Raw genomic sequence first — 18921 nt, forward strand, 5'->3', positions numbered from 1 at the left:
GCAGCTTAATTTGTATGAATAAAATGTATATCTTTCCAAAGTCAGTTTAGCAATGATTTTACTTCTTCACTTGAATACTGAATCTGTCATTGTGCCTCATAAGAATAGATAACATTTCCCACCCTGCTTGAATGAACAGGGAAGCCAAATCATGATACAGATCCAAATCTCTCTGCAGACCATTACAGAACTTATTTATTTATTTATTGTCTTTGTTGACTTGGAAAGTCTACTGGGCTCAGCCCATTTTCAGTGGAAGCCTGGGAGAGAAAAGCTGCATCATACTATATACATACATATTAACAAGTGAATTTCAGACAGTCCTCAGAAAAACAACACATTTCTAATAAACACAAACATAATTACAGAAAAGGGTATATACAGTAAAGTATTTACATCAACAGTTATAAGTCTATACAGTTCTTGTAGCTGTAAAATCTTGCAGGAAGTAAATGAATTGATACTGTAGAAAGGAAAACATAAAGAGCTTTAGTGTTCTTACATTTCAGTAAAGAAAGTTTGTAAGGAGTTCAAGATGCATAGTAAAGTAAGTTATAAAATGATTTGGGAAAGGAGATTTTAGTATTTATTGAGGTTTGTAAAGAGTTATAATGAAGTTGTTGTTGTTGTTGTTGTTGTTGTGTCTTTCGGCTTTTTCCCAGATAGGGGTCGCCACAGCGGAACTCCGGTCCGCTAATGATTGGTAGTTGATTTTTACGTGCCGAGTTACCAGCCCTGATGCACAACCTTCAACGAAGGTGCGCCCATTCATGCATGTCTCCACGCAGAAGATACTCTAGCTGAGAATCGAACCGGACAGCGTCTTACTGTGAGGTGACAACGCTACCGCAGCACAACCACTGCAAAGAGTTATAATGAAGTAAGTTATGTAAAAGTGAGATAGTAGTAGTGCATAGGAGGATAGTGGTAATAGCAGATGACTGAGAGAGCATGGCATAGGATTAGCTCTATTTAGGCTACCTGTTCCAAATTGGTGCATATAGAAGGTTTATATCTTAGGTATACAGGGGATGCATGAGAAGGGTAGAGCAGTGGATGGGAGCAGTTAGAAAAAGAGAAAGATGAGAAGCAGTGTTTAAGAGGGGGTGAAAAAGGATGCATTGATTCAAGTGCAGGAGGAAAAGTTGTTAGGGGTTTAGTGATTTAAGCAGACGAGGGTAAAAAGTTAGTGATAAGCAAAATGAAGTTTGTGTTTCACTAGAGGTCTCAACCTGGTGATGAACATGAGATTGACCAGGACTGGGGGTGGTATTGTTTGAGCTGGATTTTATAGCATGAGTTTGTTAGTCATTCTTACTTGTGTAGGGAGGGTATTTCAGAGTTTGGAGATGTAACAGGAGTATAGTGAGTCCCCCCGATTAATTATTTGCTTTAGTAGTGCTTAGTAGAAATTTATCACAAGAACAGAGGGCCCTTGTGGTGGTGTAGGGCAATAATATGTTTTTTAATGTGGGGAATTTTTCAGGATAATATATCAGTTTGTATATCATAACTAGCTGAGAGTATGTTTTGTAGTTAAGCTCTAGCCAGTTTAGCTGTTTTAAGTCTTGGCAGTGGTGAGTTTGGTGTGCAGTGTTAGTGGCAAATTTCGCCACTTTGTTGTAAAGGGAGGCTAGTTTGGATTTTAATGTAGAGATTAGGTTTGTAAGGATAGATAAGGCATATAAGAGGGTTGAAGCAAATAAGATGAGGCTAGGGTTTTTCTTGCTTGGTTTATAAGGTACTGTTTTTCCCTGAAAGGGAGCTAAGTTTCTGGTGGGACTTTTTAATTAATATTTTGATCAAATTTAAAGTTGTCATCTATTACAATACCAAGTAATTTAGTATGTGGCACTAACTCAACTTTAGTACTGTTTGCAGATGTAACCAAGAAAGATTGTTTTTGATTGAGATAATATTTTGGGGTGAAGAGCATCAGTTTTGTTTTATTGTGATTAAAAATTGGTTTCAATTTTTTAGCCACGTTTTGATTGAAGAGAAAGAAATTTGAGTGATTATAAAAATATTAAAAGAAGGTGTCCTAGCATAGAGCCCTGAGGAAAACCTATGGTAACTAGAAGAGAAGTCCTGTTGCCATTTGACTGTCTGCTTCCTTCCATAGATAACTAAGGAACCATTTAAGGGGGGATTGAGAGAGACATATAGCAGAGAGCTCAGTGAGTATATATCGGTGTGATACAGTGTTGAAAGCTTTGGATAAGTGTAGTAACACAGTTGACGCTATGTTACCATTGTTCCTAAGCTGGTTTATATTGTTGATGAAGTGAAGGAGGGCGGTGGTTGTGCTGTGTTGGGGTCTGAAATCATGCTGTGCTTCTAAGAGGAGATTATTTGAATTTGGGTGATATAGAAACTGAGCATGAATACATTTTTCAAGTGTTTTTGAAGGGGGAGAGGTTTGCAGTGGGCCTGTAGTTATTAAAATCTGTAGATGTACCACCTTTGTGTAAAGGTATAATAAAGGAGTTTTTCTAGCTGGAAGCAATATATATTTTGGATATAGATCTATTTATCACTGCAGAGAATGGAAAAGCAGTTGCATTGGCAGCCATTTTTAAGTAGTCTGAGGGGATACTTCCAAAAATTGTAGACCCTTAGAAAGAGATTTAACGTAAAGGCAATCATGTAAATAAATATTATCCAGCTACAGTAATTATAACTTTTGTAATTTATTTTCAAAACACTGTATAAAAAATGACCAGCCACTCTCACTGATGTTTGTAACCAGTGCTGAGACTAGATTGACTAGTCAAGCAATTATTAATGCCCAACTAATCATCTTTTTTCACCTGTAAAAATAAGCAGGAAACTTGGTACTGTTGTAAACACTAATCCAAAACAGAAGAACCGAACACCAGCAGCCAAACAAACTCGGAACTTTAATAACAAAACAAAAACTTGAAGATAAAAACAGTCACAGTTTAGTGCTGTCATCTTATATAAAGACATCATCAGAACCATGAAACAGGAAGTAAAAAATGTTTTTAAAGGAAATTCATAACCCCCCCCCCGAAAAATCACCCAATCAGATGTTAAGAACCACAAAAGCCCCAGGAAAATCTTAAATATACAGTAAACACAGAAGGAATTACACTATTTGCAACTTAGACTAATGAGAGACATGCCAGCATTAATCCCTGGCAGATGTGTGACATTTAATCTAAGCTTCCCCAACATTTCACAGTGTAATTATTTGTTTTTCCAGTCCCCTGTGTAGACAGCTGCTTGTACTTGTTCGAGTACAAAAAACTTGAATCTTTTAAAACCTAGACAGGATTGGGAATGCCTGGCAAGAGCACTTGCCCAATGGGAAAATCAGTAGAGTTATAACTATTGAAAACAAAAGAAGAAGTTATATTTAAAGTACCTTGACTATTGTTGTGGTCCTCCACTCCACTCTGTTCCTCCACTGTGTTCACCACTTCTGATGGTGAAATCCACCCCTCTGGTTGCTCTCTTTCCTCATTTGTTTTCACCGTGTCTACTGGTCTGGGGGTTGGTGCAGATGTTAATTGCTTTTTTGGTTGGTTAGAAACCTGGGCATACAAGAAACCTAACTATTGCAATTCATTTTTGTCCTTCACAAGTTGCCATCCTTTCCACCAAAGGAAAGGAAATGTGAAAAGTCAATTCATCAGAGTTTCAAGATTGACATCTAATGATCCACTTGTCTAGATGAATTTTCAGTCCTTAAGAACATGTTTTTAGACTTAGGATACCCCATCTCCCTTTTGGACAGTATTCAGGTAGGGAAGGTATTGAGGTATGGGAAGCGAGAACAGAGAGGTATGCAGCTATTATAAAGGGTGGCTTGGTGAATTCTACCGGGTCTAACCAGAAGGACATTAATAAAATCCATGATCAAAAGCGCATGATGCTTCAATATTCCCCGGATGTTAAGAATATTGAGCAGATTATTTGCAAGAACTGGCATGTTCTTTCCTGCGATGAAGGGACCCAGTGGTTAGTTAATAGCCAGCCCGCATTTAAATACAAAAGGAAGCCCAACATCAAAAATTTATTGGAGAGACCTTGTCTTGGCCTTGTTTCCAGACTACTAGTGACTGTGAAATGTGGGAGATGTCCTCTTTGCTGTTACATTGAGAACAATTATGCTGGACCCTTTCCCTTAGTGGAGATTGTCATGAAAGAAGCAAAAGGGGGCAAGTTTTGTTGCTATTCTGAAAGGGTGGTATACATTGCAGTTTGCGCCCGATGTAAATAAAGTGTTTTATGCAGGCAAAACCAACAATGCCTTCAACAAAAGAATCTATCAGCATGTTTATAGTACACAGAAGGTTGATAGCAAGAGCACTCTTGCCAGACATTCCCTATCCTGTCTAGGTTTTAAAAGATTCAGTTTTTTTGTACTGAAACAAGTACAAGCAACTGCCTACACAGGGGAATGGAAGAACAAATTATTGCACTGTGAAATGTTGTGGCAACTTAGATTAAATGCCACACATTTGCCAGGGACTAATGATGGCATTTCTGTTATCAGTGGACTTAAAATGAAAGCTTCCAAGTTTTAAATAGTGTTATCTATTCTGTATTTACTGTCTCTTTAAAATTTTCCTAGGCTTTTGTGGTTCCTGACACCTAACTGAGTGTTTTTTTTGGGGGAGGTTGTTTATGAATTTAATTTAAAAATTGTTGTTACTTCCTGTTTCATGGTTCTGATGATGTCTTTTATATAAGATGAAAGTGCTCAGCTGTGACTATTTTTGTCTTCAGGTTTTTGTGTTGATGTTAAAGTTCCGAGTTTCTTTGACGGCTGGTTTTCGGTTCTTTTCTTTTTTCATCTGTATTTAACAGAGTTCTCATATCTGTGTTAACATACTGACTCCACTGCTAAAGTGCTGTCATGAAACTACTAGGTAAAGCAGAAAATCCACTGTTCTGTGTTGTGAAAAATTAATCCTGGGACAGCCTACCCACTTTGATATGAAGGAAAACCAGTCACTCAAAAACACCACAAATTGAGAGCTGTTTTATAAAGCAGTTCAAAACCAGTAGAACAACAGATGATGCTTCAGGATATATAAACATGCACTTTACTGAATGATTTCATCCATAAGCTATTCGTTATTTCATTGAATAAAATTCATCATCAAAGTATCCTTATAATTAGTCAAATATTAATGGTGTAAAATTGTTTAAATTACGTGTGTGTGTGTGTGTGTGTGTGTGTGTGTGTGTGTGTGTGTATTATTTATATATATATATATATATATATATATATATATATATATATATATATATATATATGGGTCTACTTTATTTACTGGAACTGCCACATCACTGACTTCCACTTCGCCGTGACGACAGGAATGAAAAACCAAAAGACCGATATCCAGAACACCGACTTTCCACTCAAGGTAAGTAACCACTTGACCATCCTGTTGCACTTTGCCCCTTTCCCCCGCAATAGTGCGATCTCGGAGTTGGTTTATTTAGTTAGGGGGTGTGGGGAAGCCCTCCCCACATGGGTGGGTTTAATTTTTTTTTTTGATATATATACACACATATATATATATATATATATAGATATATATATATATATATATATATATATATATATATATATACACATATATATATATATATATATATATATATATATATATATATATATACACACACACACAAACACATAGAGATATATACATACACACTTAAGTGTGGATTAAAAATGATTTTGTTATGGTAGTTGAAGATAAGTGAGGAAGTGGGAAGAGACTAAACAGAAGATAATGCAAAAATTAAACTGGAAGATCTTTATTATGAATAATACGTTACAATCAATGAAAATGTTTTAGTCTCTGTAGTCTTATATACAGGTCAGGTATATTTTACTGACTGGAGGAGAAGGATTAATAATGAGATGAAGGAAATTACTGATGATGGGAAGAGGGCAAGAGTTAAGTGGAATAAGTTAACTCTTCCCAAATAACAAAGTAGTTCAGAGTTTCCTAAATTGAAGCGGTACCTTAAAGCTATACAGTTAAGGCTCATGTACTTAACTGAAGTAGAAAGGTCTTGCATGTTCACTAAGATCATGTGTAGGGTATAGACTACAGGTTATAAATAAAAGTGGAAAATGATGATTTAATGCGGTAGCTGAAGTAATAAAGAGAGAGAGAAGATCTGGAATGCAAGTCCTTAAGGAGAATATAACAACCATACAGTATATTATCCTCAGTACTCCACTCTATTAGCTTTAAGATTCTTTTGGCCTGGTTTGTTGAGGATAAGGAAGAAATTAGGTATTGTAACTGTTATGCAAGAAAACCAGAATTTCCAGATAGAAGATCTTCAGAACGTTTTAGAGAGAGAAATTAGAGGACAGAAACATTCTTCCACAACAAAACTCAAAAGTTTCAAATAAAACTTAGCATGCATTGATACAGCGGATCCATGAAAAACCCCACATAGATAAAGAAACTTTGGACTGACTGGAAAAAGATGTGAAAGAAAAAGTGTGAAAATATAAAGAACAGAATCCAGAGATTTTTAAAAGGTATAAAAAACATGGACATGGGAAAGCAATAGGGTTCTGATATGGTGCAATATTTAGGCAAAGGAGAAAGCCAAACTAACATGGACATGGGAAACCAAAAGGGTTCTGATATGGTGCAATATTTAGGCAAAGGAGAAAGCCAAACTAATAGTGCAAAAAAGCAGCTCCAAAGACATTTGAGGAGAAAGACAGGCAAAGGCATCTGGATATGGTAAATTTCTCAATGCAAAACAAAACAAAAAAAAAAATAAGAAGAAAACAAAGAGGAAATGTACAACAGATGATTAGTAAGGTAGAAGTTAAATAAAAACTGAAGTCATGGATTATCTGCAAAGTGAAGGCTTTAGTGTAGAAAATCCAGCACAGGCAGTGTTACAGCATGATGGAAAACTGACCTCCCAGATTAAGAAGCAGCAGGTAGAGTGGGAGGTATCTGAAGAAGTACAGACCTGGGAAAAGAAAAGAGACCTGGTGTGTTACAATACTTATGAAAAGGAAAAAGCAAAGCTAATCAATATAAAAAAACAGCACCAAAGGTATTTGAAGAGAAATACTGACAAAGGCATCCAGACATGGTACATTTCACAATATAAAAATAAGAAAACAAAGGGAGAAAGTAGAAAACGGGTTTAGTAAGGAAGAAGTTAAACAAATACAAGTTGAAGCTATGGATTATATACGAAGTGAAGGTTTAGTGTAGAAAATCCAACACAGGTAATGTCACAATATGATGGAATAGTAAGTACCCAGATTAAGGAGGAACAAGTGGAAAAGGAGGCATCTGAAGACTTGCCACATGGTGATGCTCTGGAGCCTTCTGTGGGAGATCAGAATAAAACTTCAGTTGAAGTTGAACAGCAAGGGAAGAAGCAGGAAACAGTGGTAAATCTGATGCAAGCAATGTTGCAAAGTGATGGGCCAGTAAGTTCCCATATGAAGGAGCAGCAAACGAAGCAGAGTGCATCTGAAGAGAATATGCCACTGGATGATGTTATGGAACCTTCTGTAGAATATTCATAGGAAATGGAGAGCAAATAAGGTACTGTCACTCTAGAAGATGATGATCTAAGGGAAGAGCTGCTTGATTTAATAGAGATATATAGTCATATAAAGATCTGTGAAAGAAATAGATTACAGAACGTAAATAAGACCCCAAATGTTAGACATTTTGTAAAAAAAGATATACACAGTAATACAGACTATTAGGAGAAATTCTTATGATATAACAAAAATAAATAGGATATATTACTGTGGAGCTAAATTAATAATAGATAAAGTCTTACCACAAAAACATAGAGCAATAGAGTAAAGGAAGGGAAGAAATAAAATGCCACCATGGAAGCATCAAATAGAGAAAACTATAAAGCAATTAATACAATAAGTATCACTATTAGAATACAGAAGAATGACCATATTATCAAAAATACTTAGAAAGATAAATGTAGTAAAAACAACGCACAGTATCAAAACAGACCAGAATCAATCATACAGTATTGCTAATAATAAACTAAAAAATATATCAGCACAGGCAGGAACAACTTAGAAGATATGCAGATAAATATAAAGGAAAAATGCAAAATAAGTAATTCATTGATAACCCCTAAAAGTTTTTGGAGAACTTGGAAACAGAGCAAAAAGATAAAATAGACACATTTAAGAGAAATATTTATAAAGACCCTGTGGAACATAATAAAGATACTGAATGGATAGAAACATTAGAGGAAACAGAAGCAGTTCTAATGTAGAGGATATGAAATGGGATGAAATAACGGCCAGAGAAATTGAAAGAAAATTAAGAAAAGTTCCTACTTGAAAAACCTCAGGCCCAGATGCAGTACATAACTTTTGGCTAAAAGTATTAATATCTTTGCACAAAGGTTTAGCCCGGAGTAAGAATTATGTATATGTGCATCCTGAATGGACACCGACCTGGTTAACAACAGGAAAAATGATACTCCTTCTCAAGAGTAAACCTGCAAGTCATCCTAAAAACTATAGAGCAACAACTTGCCTTCTAATGATATACAAACTATATGCTGGAATTGATGCTAACAGGGATTATAGTCATTTAGAAAAAAAAACTCAGTTATGGCAATAGAACAAAAAGTTAACAAAAAGTTGTATGGAACAAAGGAGCATTTGTTGCTAAATAAAACTGTAATAGAAAATTGGGAACAGGAAAAGAATCTTAAGTATGGCATGAATAGATTACAAAGAAAAATATTTGATAGCATCCCACATTCATAGATAAAGAAATACTTTCAAATGTATAAGATACACTCTACATGAATAAATTACATTACAGCAACTGAAACATTTTAAACTACTTTGCAGATAAACCGTGACAAAGGGCAAACTATTATCCCAGGGATAAAAATTCAAAGGGGGATATTCCAGGGGGATTCATTGTTAGCGCCGCTTCTTTTCTTGTCCTTAACCCAATAAGTTATTTACTTAACAGATTAGATCATAGTTGCAATTTAGCTCCCAGAAAAAAACTCTCAAAATCTACCCAAGCAGCAGAGACGTCCAAGGCAGAAATGCACTCGACCACCACAACACAACACAAATCACGAGACACATAACTCTCCTAAACAGTGTACCACCCAACTAAAGTCCCTAAGGCAAAACAGCATGCCCAACACACTAGTCATAGGTGACTCGATAGTGAGGCACACTGATGTTCCACTCACCAGGTTGAATAAGGAAAAAGTAACAGTCAGCTGCTTGTCAGGTGCCAGGATCTGCCACATAACGCACGCACTCAGGTCCCTCAACAACAGGTACAAATATGACTCTGACATTGTACATGTGGGTGTCAATGACCTGAGACATACCTCCCTGGACTACATGAAAAGAGACATGGAGGAGCTCTCGGATTATGTAGCCCAGGTGGATATGACTCTAGCTCTAAGCAGCATCCTAAAATCACCCAGAATGATACCACAGTACAAGCAGAAAATGATTGATTTCAACAATGGGCTAGGTTTCTGGCGTCATTCTAAGGGGATCCAGTATCTGTCTGCCTGGGATGACATGATCGACAGACCTCGATGCTTTGACAGGGATGGCCTGCATCTATCACCCCTGGGCTTCCATATACTGGCCAAGACTCTTGCCACCCCTATAGTGCCTTTTTTAGGCGGTGTTCCAAAGAACAAATTACTACTGTAACAGCTGCAAACAAATGCAATCTGAGGGTCATGCTGCTCAATGCTAGAAGTCTAAATCTCAAAATGCACTCGCTCAAAGCACTCCTTAAAATAGAGAACATCGACATTTATGCTGTAACAGAGACCTGGTTTAAAGCAGCAGAAAACACTCCTGCACTACCAGGCTATAACTCATTCCACACCTTTTGGTCCCAGAACTTGGATGGAAGCTCCAAAGGTGGTGGTGTTTCCATATTCATAAAGGATGCGAACTCCTCCAGACTGGTAGCCCAACATAGAACATCAGAGATACTTCAGGTGCAGCTAACATTGGGTAAGACAGGGATTCAGGTCATAGCCTGGTATAGGTCCCCAACCATGTCCCAAAACTTTCACTCCACGTTCCTAAGCACCCTGGAGAATATTAGGATCCAACCAAACACTCTCATACTGGGTAATTTCAACTACCCCTCCATTAACTGGGAAAACTACTCATGTACCAATACACTTGCCCAATGTTTCCTGGAATTCATTAATTCCAATGCCCCGGAAAAGCTTGTTCTTATCCCCACTAGAGGAAGCAACATTCTTGACCTGGTTATTACTAACAAGGGTGACCGTTGCTCTTCAACAATAGTCAACTCCTCCCTGGTTAGATCTGACCACAAACTATTCACCTTGGAGATCCACATCCCTCCCACCACTCCCGCAAAGGTAACCACCATGAAAAACTTCTCTAAAGCTAACTTTGGGCTACTAAAAACAGAGGTGGCTAACTTCACGGCACCCATGCAAATGGAGAATAGTTGCATGACTGCTGAATCATACACCAATGCACAGTACGAACACGTATACAAATGCATGGATCTCAGCATACCCATTAGAACCAAGACACTCTCCTCCAAAAAAAGGAAGCCAATCTGATGGTTCCCTGCCATAAACAAACTCTACAACAGAAGGAGGAAACTGATGCGGAATAAGGTGAAGTCCCAAGCCTGGAAAAACTCATTTATAAGCCTCAACAAAAAGATGAGATCCCTTAAAGCTAGCTATGAAAACAGAATTGCAGCAGATAGTAAAGACAACCACAAGGCCTTCTATAGTTATGTAAAGAATCTCCACGGAAATACCCAGATTTGCTAAGAGCTACTACACAGTGGTGCCTCCTATACTGAGCCAACAGATATTGCCAATATACTGGCCAACAGATTCAGTGCCAACTTTACCCCCCCCCCAAGGACCAATCACAATATCAGTAGATTGCCAAGCACCCAGTATTACTGCTGCACAGGTTAAAACAGCACTGTCCAAGGCCAAGAATACAGCTTTTATGGGACCTGACAATATCCCTGGCAGTGTTCTACATGAACTACAGAGTGAACTGGCACCTCACCTGTATGCCCTCTTCAGTCACAGCCTTGCCTCAGGCTTTGTCCCTACCGAATGGTGTACTGCTACAGTCATCCCTCTCCGCAAAGGAGGAGCAACTATAGACCCTGGGAACTATCGCCTCATTAGTCTGATGAGTCTGATATGCAAAGCTATGGAATGCATCATCATGGACCTAATAAACAAGGATATAGGGAATCTCCAAACTCTGGATCCCACATAGTTTGGTTTTGTGAAGAGTAGATCATGCCTGCTCAACCTGTTTGACTTCTTTGAGTCAGTCACCAGAGGTGTGGATGAAGGCAAGGTGGTTCATACAGCCTAGCTTGATCTGGCCAAGGCCTTTGACACCATTCCCCACTCAGGAATCATAGAAAAACTCACTAACCTAGGCATTAACCCCTATATCACTAGGTGGGTTGCAAACTGGCTCACAGATAGAACCCACAGTGTGAAAGTAGCTGACTCCAAGTCAGACTGCCGACAAGTCACGAGTGGAGTCCCACAGGGTTTGGTCCTGGGTCATCTCCTGTTTGGTATCTTACTTTTCTGAAGTCCAGGCCAACATGAAGGGACTCTGGCTGACAAAGTTTGCAGAAAATTGCAAGTTGGGAGCTATTATTAACTCCCCAAGTGATGTTGACATCCTACAGAGAGGCCTCACTGAGACTAAGGACTGGTGTCAGAACCATGGCCTTAAGCTCAGTGCCAAAAATGTGTCATCATCCCCTTTGGGAAAAACTCAGTTCCCATGAATTACCACATTGATGGTAGTCCACTGAACACAGAAGGCGTTATAAGAGATCTGGGAACACAGGTTGACAGCAACCTCTCTTTTGACCACCACATTGCCACTGTGGTCAGAAAGTCCTTCTATGTGGCACATCTCATTACTAAGGCTTTTGCATCCAGGAAGAAAAAGGTCATTGTCTCCCTCTACTCTTCCCTCATTAGGCCAGTCATTGAGTACAATGCCCCATTTGGCATGTACCTCACTAGACACCTGCAACAACTGGAGAGGCCGCAAAAGTACCTCACAAAGAGGATCCTAGGCCTTAAACACTTGACCTATATGGACAGACTCAAAAAACTCCAACTATTCTCTGTCTCATATGGCCTACTTAGAGGTGATCTCTGCTTGACTTACAAAGCCATGTCTGACCCAGTTCTATTAGAAATGCTACATCTAAAGAAATCCCAATCCCTCCGCACCACATGCTCCAGAGACCTCAACCTCATTACTGCAATCAGCAGAACATGCTGGAAGGACAGGTTCATAACCCAGAGACTGCCCATGCTATGAAATAGACTTCCCATACATGTCAAACAGAGCACCTCACTGGCCCTCTTCAAGAGAAATCTTGATGAGTGGATGGGAAATAGAAAATTCACCCCGGGGATCACACCAGTGGCTCAACTCGACAGATGCACTAGGAACTAAGGTCGGGTGGCATGATGCCAGGGTAATTCTATGAGCTAGGCTTGTAAAGGCTCCAGGGCCATTAGCCTAGTACACACCTATGAACCTTAAGAGTTCTCATCTACTTTTTGTGGCCAACTTAAAAACTGTATAGTTCATTATATGAGGTGTTAAAAGCACAACTGCAAGTGGTTACAAGTTCTCAGATGATATAAGAATGTCACCTGGTCTTGATAAATGTGCAAAAGCAATTTTTAAACTAGGAAAGCTTCAGCACCAAGGAAATATCAGTCTGGGGCAGGAATGTGATGCAAAGGAACATGAGTAGGAGAAAGTGTATAAATATTTGGGAAATGAGGTGGGATCGGCAATAAAACATGAATGAATGCAAATAAAACTTGGTAAGGCATACTTAAGTAGAGTAAAGCTAATATGGAAAACTGCCTTGACATCTATGATTATAGTCCAAACTATAGCCAATTTGCTCTTCCTGTTTTAACTTATACTTTCATGCTGATTGACTGGTCCCAAAAGGTATTGTTTCAATTGAACAGGAAAGCAAGAAAAATGCTTCATTCTTATAAAATGATGTATACAATCAGTGTATATTCTAAAATTATATATTCCTCTTTGTAAAGGAAGTATGGGCTTCCTCAAAATTGATTACATGTATAGATCTCAGTTGTGGGATGGTATACATATCTGCTAACCTCACCAAATCCAAACATAGTGAAAGTTTTAAAATATGAGGTGAAGAAGTCTAAGATGACTTTTCTGCTTAGTTTAGCAGATGCATATCTGTATCATGTGGGAATAGAAATCAAACCAGAAGTAGACAAAAATTAGGCAGCAACTGAATGTGCCAAAAACAAAAGAAAGAAAATAAGAAGAAGGATCAGATGAGAAGTAAAGAAATGCAGAAAAGGCATAAATACTGTTGCAAGTATAGACATCTCCTGAATAGCCGCAAATCGATCAGGATTTGATACAAGAATGGTTAAGGAGAGGTGAACTGAAACCAAAAGATGGAAGGTTAATAATGGTGGCTCAAGATAGTGGCCTACATAGACGTTGGTTTATAAAGCCCATTGAACATGTGGGAGAAACAGACAACTGCAGGATGTGTAAAAAAAGAACTGGAAACTTTCGTTCATCTTGTTGCTGAGTCTAATACACTCTTGGTAGAGGACCTGTATGCTGTAAAGCACAATAACATGGCAAAACCGTTGCTTTGTTGATTGTGCAAACACTACAATATCGAAGTAATTCAGAAGCATTGGAAACATGAGCCACAAAGCATTGTAGAAAATGATAAGATTTATATGACATGGGTCCACCCATTACCAACAATTCAGAAAACAGATACAATAAAAACAGATATAACAGCCCAGGAAAAAAAGGTAGCATTGAGCATTGAAATTGCTACACCCAGTTATTACAATGTCTCTTGTGCAGAGAGAGAGAGATAGACAAAATCATAAAATACCAGGATTTGCATGCAGAAATGAGAGCCATGTGGAAGAAAGATAATCAGACACTTCCAATAGTAGGCGGAGCAACAGGTCTAATTAAAAAGTGTGCAGGGGTAACAGCTGCAATTTAGATTTCAGTCATCAGCTGAACATGCTGACAACAGGAGAAATCTGAAATATATGAATAAACCTGGACTCAGGAAAAAATTACCTTTACAATAGAATCAGAAGGTAAGATGTGGAACATCTGAATGCTCCCGTTATCCATTTATGTATAGTCTCTGATAACAAGTAATAATATTCAATGCAGAAATATGTGTGTGTATAAAAGGATAAGTGGAAAGGAATGAAGACAGTGAATGGATAGTCCATTTAATAAAAACAGAAAATCTGCAGCCTATACTTGAAGAACAGTTCTTGCAGTAGATCGGGAGACTCACTCCCAATCAGAGGCACTCTTTGTATTGCCAAAAGAAGAGGGTCTCACAAAGTCACAAGTGATTTCTAGGCTTCAGAGAAGTGGTTACATTGCCTGTGGTTGTCCATGCAACCAAGGTCTAACTGCAGTAATGTATTTGATCATGAGTGGTAATAATGCAAGTTAAGACAGTTGGTAAATGAGAAAAGCTATGCTACTGTAACTAACCTCTGAGACAACATTCCTTCCTAAATTCTTATAGTGCGCACTTTGCAATATAAAAAATATATAGCATATAATATTTAATAGAGGCTTGCAATGGAATATGCCTCTAACAGAGACTCAGCAACAGAATACTAAAGCACTAACTGTATGTAAGTTGTTGGGACTACATCACCATCCACCCTCCATATAAATTGAACTCTTTGAACAGTAAACAATTATACATGTGAAGATTTCGCCATTCAACAAATCTATCCTTCTCCAAAAAGCGATGTGAATTGGAGAAGGTGCAGTTGCTGAAATGATCCATTCTTCGATTAAATTATGCATTTAAAGATGCAACTAATGCAAAAGTCTCATCACCCAACTATATAGGCTCCAGTACCCTCAAGATAAAACAGAACGTATAGAGTTTCCAAAAGTAAGCCAATTTTATAGCAGTATTAAAAGTGACCCTGTTACTCATTTCTTGTGTTCCAGAGTCACAAGAAAATACTCTTTTACTGGCTTCCCTGTCTGCTAATAGGGACAAGACTCTTAGACAGATATGGAAAAAGTGTAGTGTCCTCTCTTAGTATTTCTCTTTCACTCTGTAAGTTCAATATCTTATATAGTGATGTATCAGAGCTTTATAATCAGTTACAAGAGATTGTCCAGTCTCTCCCAGTCACTGATGTAAGGGATAAGGTGGAGAGGCTTACTGTTGTGGCTAAGTGCACATAAAATGGAGCATTTGCAGTTTCCAGGGTTTCAGCAAGTGAGATAACTTTAAGATGGCATACCTAGTTTAGAAAGAATCAATTTGTGAATGCCCTAGTCAGAAGTGACTCATTTGATGAAACAGCTAGTGAAGCATTATCTGACTACAGGAAAAAAATCAAATCAAGGACTGCTGTTAAACAACTGTCCCATGAACCTACTTTTCAGTATTTGAGAATTTTCCAAATAGGAAGAGGCCATGATACAGAAAGCAACCACTAATTAATCAAAATTCTGCAAACAGAACCAATTATCTTCATCTTCTGCTTCCTTTCAGATGACGTCCCAGCAGCAGAACAAAAATGGTGACCTCTGCCTGGTTATTACAATATCTCTTCCCTGCCCATACCCTTGGTGGAACTTTTCAGTCATTCTTCACAACTTGTGAGCATATTACTTAAGACAAGTAGGTTCTGCATGAGATTTCCAAAGATAATTCAATAGTATATCAGAACCACCCTCTTCCACTGCAAATCTGTCTTGCAAAACCTCACAAGGTAAATATTGCTTTAGGTTTAATTGTACATCTTTTGAAGAAAAGCCAATAGAATAAGTCTGAGACCACTCAAACAAAATTAACTGTTATTTCAAACTGTTTTGGTCTTCTAAAAAGACAAGCCATGGAGTATCCCCCTAGATCATTCCAGTTTCAGTAAGTTCATCATGCAAAAATCAGTTCAGAATGTTAACTCTAAAAACTGTTCTTCCCTTCACAGAGCATGGCTCATTTATGGCAGTATTTATTTAACAATATGGAATATCATACCTTCACTTTTCAGTCAGACTATCTCATGGGAAACATCTGAAATATTGAGTAGATTTTTACTTCCAGTTTACCATTCTTCATTTTTGGACTATCCACTGCACCATCAAATGTTTAGCTGCTTTGTATTTGCACATTTAAGGAAACAACCTATGATGAAAGGAGATGCTGCCAGCCCAGCTATCTGGAATTTTTAAAATAATTATATGTCATTTGTGAATATCAACATGATTCATATAACATGCTTGTGTTACAAATGTGTTAAAACTGTATGTCATGTATATATCAAACTAGATTTGTACAGACATGTATTGAAAAGATATTTTATAAAGTACTTGTGCTTAAAATGTAACCACAGCATGCCCTACTTGAATAGAATAACTGTGTAAATGTATATATTTGAAGAGTGGAAACTGGGATACAGGAGGTTAACCTCAGTCTAGTAAATTTCAGAAAAATAGCTGAAATTAAATTACTTTATGGCAGCAAGAAGGCACAATGTCTAAAACTAGGGAACTTTCTGTATTGTTTTGGAACTGTTTTATTGGTTTATGACTTTCAGCATACATGAAAGATATGAGGAAAAGCCCTTGTTTATGTATTTTCACAGGTAGATGCTAAATGCTACCAGCTGCCATCAATGGTGGTTTTGGGCCTGGGGACTAGAAGTCAGATGACAAGAAATGATGTTATTCTGCAAAATAACCCAGCAGTAATATTTGAGATATTAATTTGAGAACTCTCTGAGAGAGAGAGACAGCATTTTGTATTCTGTCTTGGACCTGACAGCATCAAGATCCACTCACCACATCTGCGTTGCTCTGTATGTAAGTTAGGGTATAGTAGTTCTCTTAGATTTAGTCAGGAATATAGTGAAGCATAGTTTAGATGTTTTTCTTCATTTATTTCAGACTGTCCTGCAATGTTGTTTTAAATACTTCCTGTGATTTTGAACTCTGATGTCGCTGTAAAATGTATTTAGTATTGTGTTGTTGTTTTATTATTTATTATTAAATATATTTAAACATTTCATTGTGGCTGATATGTGTAGAGATATTTAAGTTCTGAAAGTACCTGCATATTTATTTGGTGACACTGTGTGGGCCACTCCTAATAGCCTTGTTCTTGGTCAAACTACTATTTGTATTAATAGTAACCATGCATAGTGAGATTGGACATCCTTTGTTAAGGGCCTTAAAGTAGCTGATAAGGAGCTGGCTGGTGGCAGTGATAACTACCTTATAGTCTGGGCAAAAGGGGTCATAGCTAGTAAACCTGTGCCAGCCTTTCCCACGTGTGTGCATGTGTGTGTGTGTGTGTGTGTGTGTGTGTGTGTGTGTGTGTGTGTGTGTGTGTGTGTGTGTGTGTATAAATCAAACCTCAAAGACTGTTTGTGTCAGCTACCTGGACTGGGAAATGAAGCACTGTTTGGACAGAGAGGGTGCTGGAGGTCCTGGCTTGGCCACTCAGCTAAGATCTCTACTCTATAGCTGTGCCAGTGGGGAGTCTTACTGGGGATCTGGAGAAAGAGGGAGAAACCAGCCCCAGACTGACTGTGGTGTCTGTGTGCTCTTAAGGGAAATTGTACTTGATGCAGAGATCTGCATCTGGAAATACTGTGTGTGTACATGTCATCCTCCCAATTTATGTCCTCCACTGGTGCCAATAGTGAGGATTGAGGCTCCTTGATTACTGGTCCAGTGGTGGGGTGTCACATTTATTGGCTGGCAATGGTGGGATATCCACATATTGGGATTCAGTGGTGTGGATATTGAACTCCTGTAGCCTGTAAACAGTGGACACTAAAGATGGTGTTTGTACACTTAAGCAGTCACACAGTGAACATTCAGAGTTTCATATCACAATAGTTTTAGTTATTTTTTTTGTTAGTTAGTCAGGGAGAGCAGGCAAGGATGTCAACAGAGGAGCATGGCAAGCTGTCAAGCAGCCAGCTGGATGAGATATGCCAAGACAAAGGACTGGTGCATGCCAACCTGACTAAAGGGGAAATGATTACAGCCTTAGTCAGAGCTGCATCACAGACTGGCAACCAGGAGAACAACCAGACTAGCCAGGTGGGGAACAAAAGGTGGGAGAGCCAGTAAATGGGAATGACAGAATGCCAGTGGTAAGTTGTCTGGAGACAACAATGGTACCAAACTACCACAAGAGGTTATATCCTATCTTAGTAGATGGAAAACAGGCCACTGCTAAGAGAGAGACAGCCTCTGACCTAACCATTGTAAAACTTGCAATGGTTAAAGAGGAACACTACTTGCTTGGGCAGTCTACTCCAGTCAGAGCTTTAGGAGGGACCCCATTTCAAGTACCTTTGGCTAGGATTCACCTTGACTGGGAGGGTGAAAAAGGAAGCAAGAAAGTAGTTGTGTTTGAGGATATTCCTGCAGATGTCCTGATAGGGAATGATTTTGATAATGCAGTACCTTGTGTGCATGCAGTTACACACAGTCAGGCTTGGAGACAGACGTGTGGGTCTGGTAGCCTGGCGGGATCCAGACAGACCGCACACTTGAAGCCAGGACTGGTGAGATGGTTACTTCAGAGAAGGAGCTACCCTGTAACAGTGAAACTGAAGGTGAGCCACAGCTGCTTGTGGCTACTGATGTTTCATTGGACAGAGTGACTACAAGGGCAGAGATGAGTAGTAGTACCCAGACAGACTATACCAGAGTTTCTGTGGAAGGGGAGCTTGGAAGGGTTACAAAGAGAGAATTGAGACAGGCTTAGTTCTCAGACCCTACATTATAAGGCCTGAGTGAGGTAG

The sequence above is a fragment of the Protopterus annectens genome, chromosome 9.part0, assembly GCF_019279795.1.
Source record: "Protopterus annectens isolate FY-2018-M chromosome 9.part0, PAN1.0, whole genome shotgun sequence".
NCBI classification, from domain to species: domain Eukaryota; kingdom Metazoa; phylum Chordata; order Ceratodontiformes; family Protopteridae; genus Protopterus; species Protopterus annectens.